This window comes from Hyla sarda, chromosome 4, assembly GCF_029499605.1.
Source record: "Hyla sarda isolate aHylSar1 chromosome 4, aHylSar1.hap1, whole genome shotgun sequence".
In the NCBI taxonomy this organism is placed as follows: domain Eukaryota; kingdom Metazoa; phylum Chordata; class Amphibia; order Anura; family Hylidae; genus Hyla; species Hyla sarda.
Genome location: NC_079192.1, coordinates 66,274,966 through 66,293,533, shown reverse-complemented (window position 1 = coordinate 66,293,533; position 18,568 = coordinate 66,274,966).

Here is an 18,568-nt window from a genome sequence, read left to right as displayed (position 1 = left end):
CCCTGACGGACGCCAGATCCAACCTCAAAAGAGCGACCAATCCAACCATTCACAAGTGAGAAACTCTCTGCCCCTGCATACAAGGTCTTAAGCCAATCAACAAACCCCCCTGGCAGGCCATATCTCAGAAGAACAGACCAGAGGTACTCATAGTTAACCCGATCAAACGCTTTCGCCTGATCCAAGGACAGCAAGTACCCCTACCAGTGGCCAGCCCTACCCTGCTCCACAGCCTCTCGGACACTGAGCACAGCACTAAATGTACTGTGGCCTGGAACAGAGCAATGCTGAGCCCCCGAAAGAAGCTGGGGTGCAAACTCCACCAGCCGGTTAAACAGCACTTTTGCCAGAATCTTTCGGTACGCATTGAGAAGTGCTATGGGACGCCAATTCTCAATGCAGGACGGGTCTTTACCCTTCGACAGGATGATCAGCGCTGACCTCCTCATTGACTTCGGCAGCATGCCCGAGGATAAACACTCAATACCAAAGTGTCCTTAAAGGTCTTATAGAACTCAGATTTTAAGCCATCTGGACCGGGTGACTTCTTGAGGGCAAGCCCATCAATAGCCATCCTGACTTCCTCTTCCCGGATCATCTCTGTCAAAACGTCAAGAGAGGGGTTTACTCCTGGTTCAGGGACAGTTTCAGCCAAGAAAGCAGATACCTTATCTCGATCTAGATCCTTCCTTCCCAAGAGGTGCGAGTAAAAGGATCTGACGACCTCCAGGATCCCTGATCTGGACCTTTTATTAAACAGTGGTCCGAGAACTCCACCTCAACAACAGACACTGCTGAAGAGACGGCTTCCTCCTTCAAATAAAACCTGTCTATTCTAGACCTACAACTACCCCAATGATAGGTGAATCCCGCGTGGCCTGGGGTGTGCCGGATGTGGACATCCACCAGGCGAGCCTCACTTGCTACGCTATTAAGGGCGACGCTATCATAAGTCAGCTTGTCTCTGGAACCTCCCCTGTCTTGGGGCCTCGTAACAGCATTAAAGTCCCCTTCAAAGACCACCTGCCGACTTATAAAAAGATAGGGCTTGATCCTCATAAAGAGACACTTCCGGTCCCACTTAAACTGTGGGCCGTAGATGTTAATAAGGCGAAGTTCTTGTCCCTTCATGAGGACATCTAACCTCCCCATTTCTAACTCGATAACGCATCGGCATTCTACCGCTGCGGTAAAAAGGACCGCCGACCCGCTATACGGCGACCCTCCACTCTCTTTTAGCTTTATATATAGATGACATGTCTGTAAGCCTGGTCTCCTGCAAAAATAAACTATCAGCATTAATATGGGCAAAAAAATCATAGGCTGCAAATCGAGCCATATCTGACTTAATGCTGGCAATGTTAATAGATACCAGAGTCAACGGAGAGGGTGCCTCCATCAAGGGTGATTGAGTTAGACAGCTTTCTTTTTCCCACCATCCTTCTCATCCACCCCACCCCCTTCCTCATCAGATGATGGTTTACCCCTTTTTAGTGAGATGGATGTGTCCATTTTCCCATTATTTACATTTTCCTTGTCCCCTGACTCCAGACTATTTCCCCCCCTGAAGACATAGGTTCCACAGGGAGAGAGGACTCAGCATCTCCTGTGGGCCCAACCGCAACATCCAGAACCTCACCCCCAGCGTCCTCTTCCGAAGAGGAAATGTCGCGGAGGGCTTGGAAGCTGTTGGAGAGACCAATCAGAGGGGGGTCAGTTGTACCTTCCTTTGGCATCTGGCGGGTGGGAGAAGATCTTAAATTTCCCTTTTTCTTATTCCTCCGAGTACCCTGCTGTCCTCATCCGTGCTCTCACCATGGGAGGACAGTGAGGAGACGGCATCCTCCTCTTCGTGGATCCTCCCAAACTCCTCATCCAGTTCACTATCCCCCAGGGCCTCAGCAGTAAGACTGATCGCAGGGACAGGATCAGAAGTCACCTCAGTTGGCCGATGCTCCTGTGACTCCTGAACCTCCCTATCCCTTTGACGCTTCTTGAGATGCCTCAGTTGGGCAGGCGTCTTCTGCTTACTTTTCTTCCCTGGCCCCTGCACCCCTTCATCCCCGCCAGCCGTCCCCCCAGCAGAGTCCACCTCATGGTTTACCCCCACCGGGGCAACAACCGCGTTGACAAAGGAATGAGGGCAGCGACTGAATGGGTGACCTAAGTCACCACACAGGTGACACCTAATCTCCACAAAAGATTCAGCGAGATGGCCTATTTCCCCACACAGAGTGCACTTCTGCACAGTGCAACTGGCACTAAAATGTGTGGGGTCACCACATCTGTGACAGAGCTTCGGCTGACCCTGGTAGAAGATCTAAATACGATCTCTTCCGAGGAAGGTTGCAGATGGTATATGGGTAACGGTGTTTCATGAACGCCTAAGCTTGCCCATAAATGTCCAGGCCCCTGACCAGATGCCCAATTCATCCCCGTTCTTTTTTGGGACCTCCACCACCTCTCTATACCAACCTAGTCACGTCATGATGTCAATACAAGAGAGTGATTCGTTACGGGTTAAAACGGTCACTTTCTTGACATTGTTTTGGCGAGACACCGCCTGAACGGCAAAGTTTCGCCAGCCGGGCTCGTTCTTTACCAGCTCATAATTCGACCAGAAGAGCTAAAGCCCCTCCGGCCGAACAAAGCTGATATCGAACTCAGGGGTACCATAAGGATGTATCAAGGTGTAGATGTCAGCTGTCTTAAAACCCAACTTCAGCAGAAGCTCAACAACTTTAGATCTTGGAGGACATGTATCACTGCCTCTCCACCTCAGCCGGACCACATTCCTCCGGAGACCACCTGGCCCGGCTGTCGGGAGGGACCACACAGTATCCCCCCCTCTTTCCTCTCGGAAGGCTGAAAGACCATGTCTCTCTCTCCAAAAGGATAGATTAACCTCCCTACCATCTACATTGATTGATCTCTCCCCTCTCCTTAAGGCCCCCAGGAGACGCTGCTGCAACTTGCTCCCCCCAGAGCCAGAAGACGAAGAAGGTGCCCCCCTCCCCCAGCGGCAACATTTGCATAGCTGCGTACCGGTGCTGCTACCGCTGGGGGTGCAACTGGACCAGGCCCTACATCCCCACCACTAATCTGTGCCCCTTCACCACCCTCCTCCGCATAATCCATACTCATATCATTATTACCTGTTTTAGCTGATGTGCCGCCCATAACTCCACCCGTGCTACAGCCCATACCACCATTCAAAGCACCAGACAGATTTTTATTACCAGATACATTTTTTCGCACATTCACTCCTTCATTCACTCCAAAATTAACCTTCTCATTCATACTGGCTGGACCGGTGCATTCTGGTGCAGATATTGTATCGTCAGCATCACTGGGTACCAGAGCTGGAGCAACCGCCACAGGACAGGTCACCGGTCCCTTATACAAGGACCGGGAAGCCTGCCTAGCCTGTTTATTAGCAGCCCCAGCCCTGTTTTTACTGGTACCCTCTGCCTCATCACTACTGGAGTTTTCTGCTCCTGGGCGCCGCTGATCCGGATAAGCGGCGCCAATACAAAATAAAGGTTTAAGTCCAGTCTTTCTGGGAGGCAAAGACATCTTAGCCCCAGCAGCTTTTTCAATATGACACCGCTGCTCCAAAGGAGCAACAGTGCCAGCGCTCAGAGCCACCGGAGCTCACGCAGCCGACTCTGGCACAAAGCCCCCTCCAGAGCCTTTACTGCCCATCGCTGGGCCAATATTACTGTCCGACCTCACAGCCGATACATTGTCTGCTCCACTACTGTTACTGCAAACAGCGACAGAGCTCACAGCCACACTAGACTCCATACTCTCCCCACTCTCCTGCACCGAGTTCACAGCAGAACTCAGGCTGGGCTGAGAAATGGGGTTCACACAGTGAGCTGACCCTGGGGCCAGTCCGGGGGGCATATACAAATGTTACCTGCTTCTGGAGCTTGGTCTTCTTTAGCTTCTTCTTTTTCCTTCCCCCAGGTGCCTCCTCTGGTAACTCATTTCCACACATGAAGTCCTGGAGGCGACCTGGGGACTCCAGGAGCTGGATCTAGGCCATCAGCGCCCCTCCCTGGTGACTGGTGCTGCTCTCATCCACCGAACCGCCAGAGCCATGGCCAGATGACATTGCCACTTGCCCTGCAAGGAGCCCACTGTATAGGGTCAGATGTTGCAGACCCCCGGGTGGATTCGGCTCAACACTATTGGCCTCCGCAGCGTCTCCTTCCTCCTCCACCCGTGGCTGAAGCCCACTCAGCCGTCTCTGCTTCTCTCTCTCCATTGTCACAAAGCGGTCGTCATTAAAAAGTTTTTCTTTAAGTGGCCCACTGTTCTCTAAAATAAAAGTTCTCTTTTTCCCCAGATTCCAAATGTCATTTTTCAGCTGTTTAATCTTGGCTGACAGCTCAGCTTTCTTGCGTTTGGGCACAGTTTCAATCAAGGCTTTTGCCTCCCGTACCTCCTCCTGGAGCCTATACAAGCTGCTTCTTGCTTCCTCATACCCACGGATGTATTCTGCCACCTGGGAACTATGGGGGACTCCAGACTCCCGGGCCCTAGGCATTCCCCAATCCTCCTCCACACCTCCGTGGGCATTTAGCTTAGCTCCAGGACGAGTATCACAGTCCACATTGTCAGGCCTTGTTGTCACAGTACCTGTGCTTCCGTAACTTCTTGTACTTGTAGTCCCACAACTTGCCGGGCCAGCCTTGCGGCTGCTCTTTGTCTCTACAGGTTCAGGGGGGTCTGGAAATGCATCGCTGCCCCTCCTGGCAGAGCGCCTCAACCCGGAGACCTCTGATGTACTTCCTGAAGCTGATCCCTCCATAACTGGTCGCTGGCTCCCCCTGCCCCCCGTGGACCTGATTCGGGGGGGCAGGTGTTGGGGTTCTCCTCTCCTCGCTCATGCCCAAACACACGCTCTCCCTCTGGGGAAGGAAGAAAGTTGTCCGGCACAGATGTTCAGATGCAGAGCTCAGAGCACACACTCACCAGACAATTCACCAAACGACCCACACACCACACTCAGCAGACTTACAGGAAGATGCTCCCTCTAGTGGCCAGACTCCAGAGCTGGACTCACTATTCTGCTGGTGAAATCACTGTGTACATACATTACATTACTTATCCTGTACTGATCCTGAGTTATATTCTGTGTTATACTCTAGAGCTGTACTCCCTATTCTGCTGGTGAGGTCGCTGTGTACATATGCTACACTGTGGTCCACTGGTTGTTACAATGTGCCCGCTAACCACTGCCTGCCAGAGCTGCCACTGACGTAACAAGGAAGGTGAGAGCCTGCAGAGAGCACAGATTTGGAGGTACTTCTGGTTAGATATGTGGTGTCCCGATACAGGACATGTCCCTTTTGTCTGGAGTCCCCTCAGCCAGAGTCCTTCCATGCTAATGGGTTCTCCTGAAGGGCTAACCCCTAGTCGCCTCTTAATATGCAATATTCAATGTATATAATTATATATGTAATTACTCTAGGATTCCTCTGTATAGGACTTTAGAGGTCACGTGCCTTTAATTTTTGTTATGCTATGGTTTAAGGACCTTTGGGTCATGTGAGATACCCAGATTTCCAGAGGTCAGGACTGACAGGTTTGTCCCACCCCTTTGAGCTTTGTTCCACATCTTTAATATATAAGGTTCTGCTGCCACTTAATTCGCATTCTTGGTTCCAGATTATCATAGAAAGCACATCTCAGCACAAATCATCAATTCAAGCTAGGCCTGAAGCCTTTTCTTCCGCAGACACTAAACCGTGAGTCATCCAGCTCAAAACTACTAAAATCCTGTGTGACTACTACAACTCAATTATCTTCAAACCAGTAGCACAGTGGCTAGCAAATCAAAGCTCATTATACCTAGAAGTCCCAGCAAACCTGCGAGGAACCTGAACTACGGTCCTCTATAGAAAGACTGTTCTGTTTCCTGCAGTTGCATAAAATATGCAGTAAAGTTTGTTCTGGTTTTCATCAAATATCTGCTGTGGACAATCCATTATTTCTCTCTACTGTTTCTGAAATGGTTGGTGGTAGGACTATTACTATAAGGAAACCACACCCTGGGGTCACGACAATTAAGGGTTAAATACCAACATACCCTACACTATTACCTGCACCACCTAGTCACCACAGATAGAAGCGTATTCTTCCTTGTATACTGCTATTATTGCTAATATTGGTCTCAGTATACAGAATTTGGTCAGTAACAGTACGATGGTAATATGTAAGGTCGTAACCCTCCTTTGTTACTGGCATTATTGATAATATTGGTCGCAGTATACAGGATTTGGTCAGTAACAGTGCGATGGTAATATGTATGGTGATAAGATTCCTTCTTATATACTGATTTTATTGGTAATATTAGTCTCAGTATACAGGATTTGGTCAGTAACAGCATGATGGTAATATATATGGTGATAATATTCCTTCTTGTATACAAAGTGCCAGCTACAGATATCCTCCTAAGTGCCAGCCACAGATACTCCTCTGAATCCCTGGCACAGATCTCCCTCACAGTGCCAGTCACAAACAGGGCCGGACTGGGGATAAAAAGCAGCCCTGGAAATAATTTCCTACCAGCCCCACAGCATTGCGGCACTGTGGCAGCCGCCGCCAGGGCTGCGATCAGAAATTTCGGGGCCCCTTACACAGCTTAACCCGAGCCCTTTTTCACCTTAAGGACCGGAGCATTTTTTGAACATCTGACCACTGTCACTTTAAACATTAATAACTCTGGAATGCTTTTACTTATCATTCTGATTCCGAGATTGTTTTTTCGTGACATATTCTTCTTTAACATAGTGGTAAAACGTTGTGGTAACTTGCATCCTTTCTTGGTGAAAAATCCCAAAATTTTATGAAAAAATTGAAAATTTAGCATTTTTCTAATTTTGAAGCTCTCTGCTTGTAAGGAAAATGGATATTCAAATTAAATTTCTTTTTGGTTCACATATACAATATGTCTACTTTATGTTTGCACCATAAAATTGACATGTTTTTACTTTTGGAAGACACCAGAGGGCTTCAAAGTTCAGCAGCAATTTTCCAATTTTTCACAAAATTTTCAAATTCGATATTTTTCAGGCATCAGTTCAGTTTTGAAGTGGATTTGAAGGGTCTTCATATTAGAAATACCCCATAAATGACCCCAATCTAAAAACTACACCCCCAAAGTATTCAAAATGAAATTCAGTCAGTGTTTTAACCCTTTAGGTGTTTCACAGGAATAGCAGCAAAGTGAAGGAGAAAATTCCAAATCTTCATTTTTTACACTCGCATGTTCTTGTAGACCCAATTTTTGAATTTTTGCAATGGGTAAAAGGAGAAAATTTTTACTTGTATTTGTAACCCAATTTCTCTCGAGTAAGCACATACCTCATATGTCTATGTAAAGTGTTCGGCAGGCGCAGTAGAGGGCTCAGAAGGGAAGGAGCGACAAGGGGATTTTGGAGAGAACATTTTTCTGAAATGGTTTTTGGGGTGCATATCACCTTTAGGAAGCCCCTATGGTGCCAGGACAGCAAAAAAAAACCCACATGGCATACCATTTTGGAAACTAGACCCCTTGGGGAACATATCAAGGGGTAAAGTGAACCTTAATACCCCACAGGGGTTTCACAACTTTTGCATATGTAAAAAAAAAAAGAATAATTTGACCTAAAATGCTTGGTTCCCAAAAAATTTACATTTTTACAAAGGGTTAAAGCAGAAAATACCCCCCAAAATTTGAAGCCCAATTTCTCCCAATTCAGAAAACACCCCATATGGGGGTGAAAAGTGCTCTGCTGGCGCACTACAGGTCTCAGAAGAGAAGGAGTCACATTTGGCTTTTTTGAAGGAAATTTTGCTCTGGGGGCATGCCGCATTTAGGAAGCCCCTATGGTACCAGGACAGCAAAAAAAAAACACATGGCATACCATTTTGGAAACTAGACCCCTTGGGGAACGTAATAAGGGGTAAAGTAGACCTTAATACCCCACAGGGGTTTCACAACTTTTGCATATGTAAAAAAAAAAAAAAAAAATTACCTAAAATGCTTGGTTTCCCCAAAAATTAAAATTTTTACAAAGGGTTAAAGCAGAAAATACCCCACAAAATTTGAAGCCCAATTTCTCCTGATTCAGAAAACACCCCATATGGGGGTAAAAAGTGCTCTGCTGGCGCACTACAGGTCTCAGAAGAGAAGGAGTCACATTTGGCTTTTTTGAAGCAAATGTTGCTCTGGGGGCATGCCGTATTTAGGAAGCCCCTATGGTGCCAGGACAGCAAAAAACCTCCCACATGGCATACCATTTTGGAAACTAGACCCCTTGGGGAACGTAACAAGGGGTAAAGTGAACCTTAATACCCCTCAGGGGTTTCATGACTTTTGCATATGTAAAAAAAATAAAATAAAAAAAAAATTGACCAAAAATGCTTGGTTTCCCAAAAATTTTACATTTTTACAAAGGGTTAAAGCAGAAATTACCCCCCAAAATTTGAAGCCCAATTTCTCCCGATTCAGAAAATACCCCATATGGGGGTGAAAAATGCTCTGCTGGCGCACTACAGGTCTCAGAAGAGAAGGAGTTCCATTTTGGCTGTTTGGAAGCAAATTTTGCTCTGGGGGCATGCCACATTTAGGAAGCCCCTATGGTACCAGGACAGCAAAAAAAAAAAAAATCTAGACCCCTCCGGGAACGTAACAGTGTTACAGTGAGTACTTACACCTCACAGGTTTTTTGAAAAGTGGGCCATAAAAGTGAAAAATTTTATTTTTTTTGCACTATATTGATAGTGTTACCCCAAAAGTTTCATTTTCACATTGGGTAATAGGGCAAAAGGCCCCCAAAATTTTTAGAACAATTTTGTCCGAGAAAAAAAAATACCGCATATGTGGATGTAAATTGCTCTGTGGACGCACTGCAATGCTCAGAATAGAAGGAGTGAAAATTTTGTTGAAATTGAAGTCGGGGGTCATGTGCATTTATAAAGCCCCCAAAGGCAAAAATAAACCCACATGTGACACCATTTTAGAAACTACACCCCTCAATGACGTAACAAGGGATACAGTGGGAAATAACACCTCACAGGTTTTTTGAAAAGTGGGCCATAAATTGGAAAATTAGATTTTTTTACACTAAAATGCTGGGGTTCCCCAATTTTTAACATTTTCACAAGGGGTAATATGAGGTATTGGGTTACAAATTTTGGAGGGCTTTTTCCCCTGACTATAAAAATACATCCACATATGGGGTAACATGCTGGACGGCCGCACAACAAGGCTCAGAAGTCATAGAGGTCACTTTGTATTTGTGGCCTATAGCATATCAGTAGCTGACGGTTACATACATTCCGAGGAAAATACTAAAATGAAACACCCACATGTGACACCATTACAGAAAGTACTCACTCTGAGGAATGGGTATAGGGGTAAAGAGGACATTTTGAAAGCACAGGTGTTTCCTAAATTTATTTTCCAGGAATAGATGAAGGGTAGCTTTTGAAAATTGCAATTTTCAACCTATGCTCTGCTTCATTTTTCTGGGAACAACTAACATGTGACTCCGAATTGTCGCCTGGAAATACGACAGAGCTCAACGAGAACTCTTCGCATTTGAGGCGGATGTTTGTTACGGACCTAACAGTTACATACATTCAGAGGAAAATACAAGAAAGGAACACCCACATGTGAGATTATTACAAACAGTACACCCCCTAGGGAAGGTGTATAGGGTGAAGTGGAGATTTGGAACCGACGGGAGTTCCCTTAATTTGTTTTCCAGGAATGGATGAAGAGTACTATGGGGGGAAGAAAATTGCAATTTTAGTACTGATATGCCAATTATTTTCCCAGAATGATGACCCAGAGTACAGCCAAAAGTAAAAATGATGCCCACCCCAAACCCTATACTCTGAATCATCATTCTGGGAAGGGGATGTGTGGGGCCGTCCCTATTTTGTTACCTCAAATGCGCAACCCGCTCAGGTGGGGAGAGATAGCGTTGCGCATTTGAGGCAACTGCAAACCTCCAATGCTGTTGACTCTGTGTTCCATGACCCATTTTTTGGGGGACAAAGATATTATGAGGGGCATTGGGAAAGAGGTTTTGGGTTTGATTTTTTGGGGGTAGGGTATTTTGGTATAAAATTTGGAAGACAATGTACCCTGGACTGGTACATTGGAGCCGAATTCTGGGGAATTAAAATCAGGGAAAAGGATTAAAAATGTAGTACTCCATGGAAGTGTGATACTCCCTGAAGCAGTTTTTAATGCAGAGGCCCGGATGATCGGGGCAAGTGTCACACTGAGTGGTGGTGTCCTTCCGAATCCCCCTCTTGTGACACACTCTGCATTTTTTCTGAGATTGTCCCTTCTTTCCAGTGTGGGGGACCTCACCTGGAAAGTGTTGGCCGGGGACGATCCGGGGCACTGAAGTTCCAGAGGTGCTCTGACCCGCTCTTTGGCGGTCACCAAAGATGAGGGCCCTTAGAACTACCTCTTGAAACTCCAGGTATGTCCCTGTGTTGCCAGCGTACTTGTACAGTATAAAAGAGTTGTACATGGCAACCTTACCATGTAGACCGCAACCTTTTTATACCATACACGTGTTTTCTGCATGGCATTATATGGCTTGAGGACTTGATCAGAAAGATCAACTCCCCCCATATACCGATTGTAGTCCAGGATACAATCGGGCTTGAGGACCGGTCCCGCGGTACCTCGCACAGGGACAGGGGTGCTGCCATTCCCATGAATTGTGGTGAGCATAAGGACATCCCTCTTGTCCTTATACCGGACCAACAACAGGTTCTCATGGGAAAAGGCACGGGACTCACCCCGGGGGATAGGAGCATGTAGGGGATGGGGCGGAAGGCCTCTTTGATTCTTCCGGACTGTCCCACAAGCGACCATGGATCTGGCGGCGAGGGATGTGAAGAGAGGGATACTAGAATAAAAGTTATCCACGTAAAGGTGGTAACCTTTATCTAGCAATGGGTGCAAAAGGCCCCAAACGATTTTCCCGCTAACACCCAGAGTGGGGGGACATTCTGGGGGTTCAAAACGGGAATCTCGTCCCTCATACACTATAAACTTGCAAGTGTACCCAGAGGTACTCTCGCAAAGTTTATACATCTTCACGCCATACCGCGCTCGCTTGGTCGGGATGTATTGCCGGAAGCTGAGTCTCCCCTTGAAGCTGATGAGCGACTCATCAATAGCGACCTCCCGCCCCGGGACATAGACCTCCCAAAATCTGGCCCCGAAGTGATTGATGACCGGCCTGATTTTATACAGGCGGTCATACGCGGGATCAGTTCGGGGGGGACATGCCGCATTATCAGCATAATGCAAACATCTCCGAATGGCTTCGAACCGGGAACTTGTCATGGCCATACTGTAGAGGGGTGTCTGGTAAAGGACGTCCCCACTCCAATATTGCCTGACACTGGGTTTTTTAACTAGACCCATATGCAGCACGAGGCCCCAAAAGGTCCTCATTTTGGCTGCATCGACTGGAGTCCAGCCGCCGGGACTAGCTAAAAATGAGCCCGGGTTAGCGGCGACGAACTGTTGGGCATACAGATTCGTCTGTGTAACCATCAAATTAACAAAGTCGTCACTGAAAAAATGACCGAAAAAGTCCTTTTCAGTGATGTTAATTTTGATGCCTGAGTCGCCAACAAACTCAGGCTCGTGGTCCGCTGGCTGAGTCCAGACAAGTTCTCCGGTACGATGTACCAGTGATCTTGGCTGGGGGGCTTCACTAGTATGAGCGCCAGGGGGACTCATACTAGCATGGGGCACAGGGTCAAGGGCAGAGGAGGTTTGCGTCGCTGCACGGCGGCGTCTCCGCCGCCTTGGTGGCTCATCATCTGAACTAGATGATAAGGAGGACGATGAAATAAGGAAGGTGGGGTCTTCATCGTCCTCTGAGCCGCTCTCGGTGTCGGAGGCAATTATGGCATATGCCTCCTCCGCCGAAAACGCTCTGCGGGCCATTTCCCTACTCTAATGGGGATACGTGGTGTGTGTGTGTGTGGCTGCTCCAAAAAAAAAGCGTTTATCTAATCAGTGGTGTGCGCACTGATTAGCGCTTGTGGCGGCCGGGGGTGCAGAAGTCAGTGGGGGGTCTGGCCACTCAGCCCAGAACAGTGGCTGGTGGCTTGTTCACAGACCCCCACACAAAAAAAAACGAAAAATAAAATAAAAAACGCTTTACCCCGAAAAAAAATGCACCCACCTGAACCCCCCAAAAAACGCTGATCAGTGATAAATCACTGACAGCGGTGGGACAGGCTGCACACACAGGTACGGTCCGTCCACACAGTACACGCCTGCTACTGGTGGCACGGACCGCCTATGGGTGCAAAAAAAAAAGCGCGTTAACCGGAAAAAGTGCACCCACCTGAACCCCCCAAAAAACGCTGATCAGTGATAAATCACTGACAGCGGTGGGGCACGCCGCACACACAGGTAAGGTCCGGCCACACAATACACGCCTGCTACTGGTGGCACGGACCGCCTATGGGTGCAAAAAAACGCTAGAAAACGCGAAAAAAGCATCAGCACCACAAAAAAAAACGCTGATCAGTACTACAGGACTGATCAGCGGCAGGTGTGCTTTAACAAATGGTGGCGGACTGCTCTTTTATAACTAAGAGACACACGCTTAGGAAAAAAAATAAAAAGATCTGCGCCAAAAAAAAAAAAACGCTGGCGGCAGACCGCAGCGACCCAGCAGGGCCGGGGTCACGCAGCTAAAGGTGCTACGGACCCACGGACACCCACTGAGTTACACTGAAAAACAACAAAAACTTTTTTTTTAACCCTAACCTGTCCCTACCTAATCTAAAGCTAACCCTGGGGCCACAGAGAGGGGGCAAGGGGCAATTTTTTCAACTGAGGGGATGGTGGGCAGCACGGGGCTCCGTCCTGCTTGCTAGATCTCTGTGGAATGGCGGGCAGAACGGAGCAACATGCTCCTAGCCCCCACCATCCCCTCCCATTACTATGTGATTGGTGTGGCCACTTTGGCCACCCAATCACAACTGTACTGAGGGGGGTGGCCACAATGCCAGCCCCCAGTACAGTACGGATGGTGATTGGTGGTGTATACTACACCACCAGTCACCATCTATATCCTGGTCACAGAGTCACACGTGACCCTGATGACCCGGAACCGCTGCAGAACGCCGGTAAGTAGTTACCGGCGTCCTGCAGCGATCGCCAGTATAGGAGGTCCTCCGGACCTCCTCCAGCACACTGAAATCAGCAGACATCCGGCTCCGATCCCCGCCCGGCGAGCGGCGGGGAACGGAATCGCAGCACATCGCTCGTCTGAATTGACGAGCGATGCGCTTCGATCGCCGACATGGGGGGTCCCCCTGGGCGATATGCAGGGATGCCTGCTGACAGATTTCAGCAGGCATCCGGCACCGTCTCCCCTCCGGCTAGCGGCGGGGGCCAGGAATGCGCAGGGTGTATCCATACGCCCTGTGTCCTTAAGGACTTGGAAACAGGGGCGTATGGATACGCTCTGTGTCCTTAAGGGGTTAAGGCATGGGCCCCTCCACTTGACTCTCCCCCCCCCCCCCGCCCCCCCCAAGGGCTTGCCCGCTATTTTCCCCAATTATCAATAAAAAAAAATGTAAACCACCGGACAAGAAAAACAAGAGCCCTTTAGTTCAATGGAGAAAATGGAGAAATACGGAGGAAATATTATCACCATACATATTACCATCATATTGTTACTAACCAAATTCTGTATACTGAGACCAATATTACCAATAATTCCAGTATACAAGGAGGAATATTATCAGCATACATATTATCATCATACTGTTACTCACCATATCCTGTATACTGAGACCAATATTACCAATAACAGTATACAAGGAGGAATATTACCAGTATCATATCATACAGTATCATATTGTTACTGACCAAATCCTGTAAACTTAGACCAATATCACCAGTATACAAGGAGGAAATATTCCCCCCATACAGTGACCATATAGTGGTAGATATTAGCTCTACACAGGCTCTGCAGACCATATAAGGGATTACTTACAGTTACATCAGGTGACGTCTTCTCTGATTGGAGGCATTCACTTTCCGTTTTCTTCTCCTTCCGGCCCCCACCATCATGATGACTTCTTCCTTTCACAATTCGTCCACAGAACCTGCCAGACAAACATTTTAGGCTCCACACTTTTCCTGCACCTATAACGTTCCATACAGTAATATCAGAGTGGCTAGATAAGTGTGTTGGGGAAGAGTAGTTAGGGCCGCCCCCCATCCATTAGGTAGTTAGGTCGCTCCAGAAAGTAGACAGGTCCCTTCACATAGTTTCCCTCATTACACAGGTGCCCGGAGTAGGGAGGTACCACCTGTAGGTAGGTCCCCGTGTACATAGCTGCCCCCTGTAGATAGCTACACCCTGTATGCAGTAGAAGCCCCCTATAAGTAGGTGTTACCCGCTGTATGTAGATCCCCCTGTATATAGTTGCAGTCCGCCATATACAGTATTATCCTCCCCTTTAGGTGTTAGTAGCAGCCCCCTTTAGGTAGTAATAGCCAGCAGCATCCCCCTTTAGGTAGTAATAGCCAGCAGCAGCCCCCTTCAGGTAGTGATAGCAAGCAGCAGCTCCCTTTAGGTAGTGGTAGCCAGCAGCAGCCCCCTTTAGGTAGTGGTAGCCAGCAGCAGCTCCCTTTAGGTAGTGGTAGCCAGCAGCAGCTCCCTTTAGGTAGTGGTAGCCAGCAGTGCCCCCTTTATGTAGTGGTAGCCAGCAGTGCCCCCTTTATGTAGTGGTAGCCAGCAGTGCCCCCTTTATGTAGTGGTAGCCAGCAGTGCCCCCTTTAGGTAGCGGTAGCCAGCAGTGCCCCCTTTAGGTAGCGGTAGCCAGCAGTGCCCCCTTTATGTAGCGGTAGCCAGCAGTGCCCCTTTTAGGTAGTCGTAGCCAGCAGTGCCCCCTTTAGGTAGTGATAGCCAGCAGCAGCCCCCTTTAGGTAGTGGTAGCCAGCAGCAGCCCCCTTTAAGTAGTGGTAGCCAGCAGCAGCCCCCTTTAGGTAGTGGTAGCCAGCAGCAGCTCCCTTTAGGTAGTGGTAGCCAGCAGTGCCGCCTTTAGGTAGTGGTAGCCAGCAGTGCCCCCTTTAGGTAGTGGTAGCCAGCAGTGCCCCCTTTAGGTAGTGGTAGTCAGCAGAACCCCCCTTAGGAAGGAATAGAAGGAAATAAAACATATTTACCTGGCTCCCTCGTGGTCCATGGCCTCTTCTCTTCTGTCTTCTTCAGCACATGATGATGACCTCATTCATGTGCCGGAGCGCAGAGGATGGAAGCCCGGGCCTCTTGTCGGCGTCTTCACAATGTGGGCGGCCCAAAAGAGTGATTGACAGGGTGAGGAGCCAATGGCTCTTTGCTCTGTCAATCAGCCGAGCCCGAGCGCCGCATTGAACTATAGACGCATCTGTAAGACGCGCCTGTAGTTCACTGCGTCCTGGACCGGTAATGGAAGCAGGAGACTGCTGTGTATACAGCGGTCCCCTGCTTCTGTGCTGCGGCATCTGCAAGGGGGTGCAGCGGGGGCCCGGGACCCTTACTGGAGTACTGGCTGTACCCCCCCTAACGGCGGCCCTGGCTGCATACAAGGTCCTGATATTAGTATCAGGCCCTTGTATGCAAGTGTGCATGGGCAGCCCGACCGCGGTCCGATCTATAAGAACGGGTCAGGCCGGCCACTGCGGCCCCAGGGTGAGCGGCCTCCAGGTATTTTCCCAGTATCCCGGTGGGCCAGTCCAGCCCTGGTCACAAATATCCTTTACAGTGCTAGCAAGATATATCCCTCAGAGTATCAGCAATGCATAATGCTCAAAAGTGCCAGCCACAGATCTCCCTCACAGTGCCAGCCACACATCTCCCTCACAGTGCCAGCCACACATCTCCCTCACAGTGCCAGCCACACATCTTCCTCACAGTGCCAGCCACACATCTCCCTCACAGTGCCAGCCACACATCTCCCTCACAGTGCCAGCCACACATCTCCCTCACAGTGCCAGCCACACATCTCCCTCACAGTGCCAGCCACACATCTCCCTCACAGTGCCAGCCACACATCTCCCTCACAGTGCCAGCCACACATCTCCCTCACAGTGCCAGCACCAGATCTCCCTCACAGTGCCAGCACCAGATCTCCCTCACAGTGCCAGCCCCAGATCTCCCTCACAGTGCCAGCCACACATCTCCCTCACAGTGCCAGCCACACATCTCCCTCACAGTGCCAGCCACAGATCTCCCTCACAGTGCCAGCCACACATCTCCCTCACAGTGCCAGCCACACATCTCCCTCACAGTGCCAGCCACACATCTCCCTCACAGTGCCAGCCACACATCTCCCTCACAGTGCCAGCCACACATCTCCCTCACAGTGCCAGCACCAGATCTCCCTCACAGTGCCAGCCACACATCTCCCTCACAGTGCCAGCACCAGATCTCCCTCACAGTGCCAGCCACAGATCTCCCTCACAGTGCCAGCCACACATCTCCCTCACAGTGCCAGCCACACATCTGCCTCACAGTGCCAGCCACACATCTCCCTCACAGTGCCAGCCACACATCTCCCTCACAGTGCCAGCCACACATCTCCCTCACAGTGCCAGCCACACATCTCCCTCACAGTGCCAGCCACAGATCTCCCTCACAGTGCCAGCCACAGATCTCCCTCACAGTGCCAGCCACAGATCTCCCTCACAGTGCCAGCCACACATCTCCCTCACAGTGCCAGCCACAGATCTCCCTCACAGTGCCAGCCACACATCTCCCTCACAGTGCCAGCCACACATCTCCCTCACAGTGCCAGCCACACATCTCCCTCACAGTGCCAGCCACACATCTCCCTCACAGTGCCAGCCACACATCTCCCTCACAGTGCCAGCCACACATCTCCCTCACAGTGCCAGCCACACATCTCCCTCACAGTGCCAGCCACACATCTCCCTCACAGTGCCAGCCACACATCTCCCTCACAGTGCCAGTCACACATCTCCCTCACAGTGCCAGCCACACATCTCCCTCACAGTGCCAGCCACACATCTCCCTCACAGTGCCAGCACCAGATCTCCTTTAGAATGCCAGAAACAGATCTCTCACAGTCTCTGCCACAGATCTCCCTCACAGTGCCAGCCACAGATCTCCCTCACAGTGCAAGCCACAGATCTCCCTCACAGTGCCAGCCACACATCTCCCTCACAGTGCCAGCCACACATCTCCCTCACAGTGCCAGCCACACATCTCCCTCACAGTGCCAGCCACACATCTCCCTCACAGTGCCAGCCACACATCTCCCTCACAGTGCCAGCCACACATCTCCCTCACAGTGCCAGCCACACATCTCCCTCACAGTGCCAGCCACACATCTCCCTCACAGTGCCAGTCACACATCTCCCTCACAGTGCCAGCCACACATCTCCCTCACAGTGCCAGCCACACATCTCCCTCACAGTGCCAGCACCAGATCTCCTTTAGAATGCCAGAAACAGATCTCTCACAGTCTCTGCCACAGATCTCCCTCACAGTGCCAGCCACAGATCTCCCTCACAGTGCCAGCCACAGATATCCTCGTGGATCAGCTGATCAGTGCAGCAGTGGTACTTGAAATAAACAGCTTTATATAAAGCTCCCTCCAGTTATGGCTGTGCCACACAGCCTGGTGTCTGGAGGGTCAGACATTGGGACGCATCATCCCACAAACATATTCTGCCATTGGAGAGTATATACATTCCAGTGTACACTACAGTGTTTCCAAACCCGGGTGCCTCCAGCTGTTGCGAAACTACAAATCCCTGCATACTAGTCGAGTTTTTCATTTAATCTTTACTATAACTACAATAAAGGAGTTGTTAAAAATATGTTTTATCACCTATGTGAATGTAACATGAGACTTATTTGCTTCAATTTTTTATTTGTTATATTTGATATATTTTTGTTTTAGATTTTCTTGAAAATGTAATAAAAATTACTTGAACGGGGAAAGTATGAACGAGTGAAAGTATTTGCTGCACAAAAAAAGAGTTTACACAACCTCAAATATTTAATATTTACAACAAATAATATGAAACTATGGGGGGAGATTTATCAAAACCTGTGTAGAGAAAGAGTGGTACAGTTGTTCATAGCAACCAATCAGATTGCTTCTTTCCTTTTTCACAGGCCTCTGAGTCAATCAGAATCAATTTAAGTGCATGTGGCGGGGAAGGGGGGGGGGGGGGGGAATCAATTGAAATTACACCCACGGGGGATCAACTAAAATAGCACAGGAGGATTTGGGGGTATCAGAGGGGGGGGGGGGGGGACTGAAATGGCACAATGGCCCTATGTCATTTTAAAGGGGTACTCCGCCCCTGGCATCTTAACACCTATCCAAAGGGGATAAGATGTTAGATCACCGCGGTCCCGCTGCTGGGGACCCCCGAGGATCGCCGCTGCGGCACCCCACCATCATTACTGCACAGAGCGAGTTCGCTCTGTGCGTAATGACGGGCGATACAGGGGCCGGAGCAGCGTGACGTCATGGCTCCGCCCCTCAT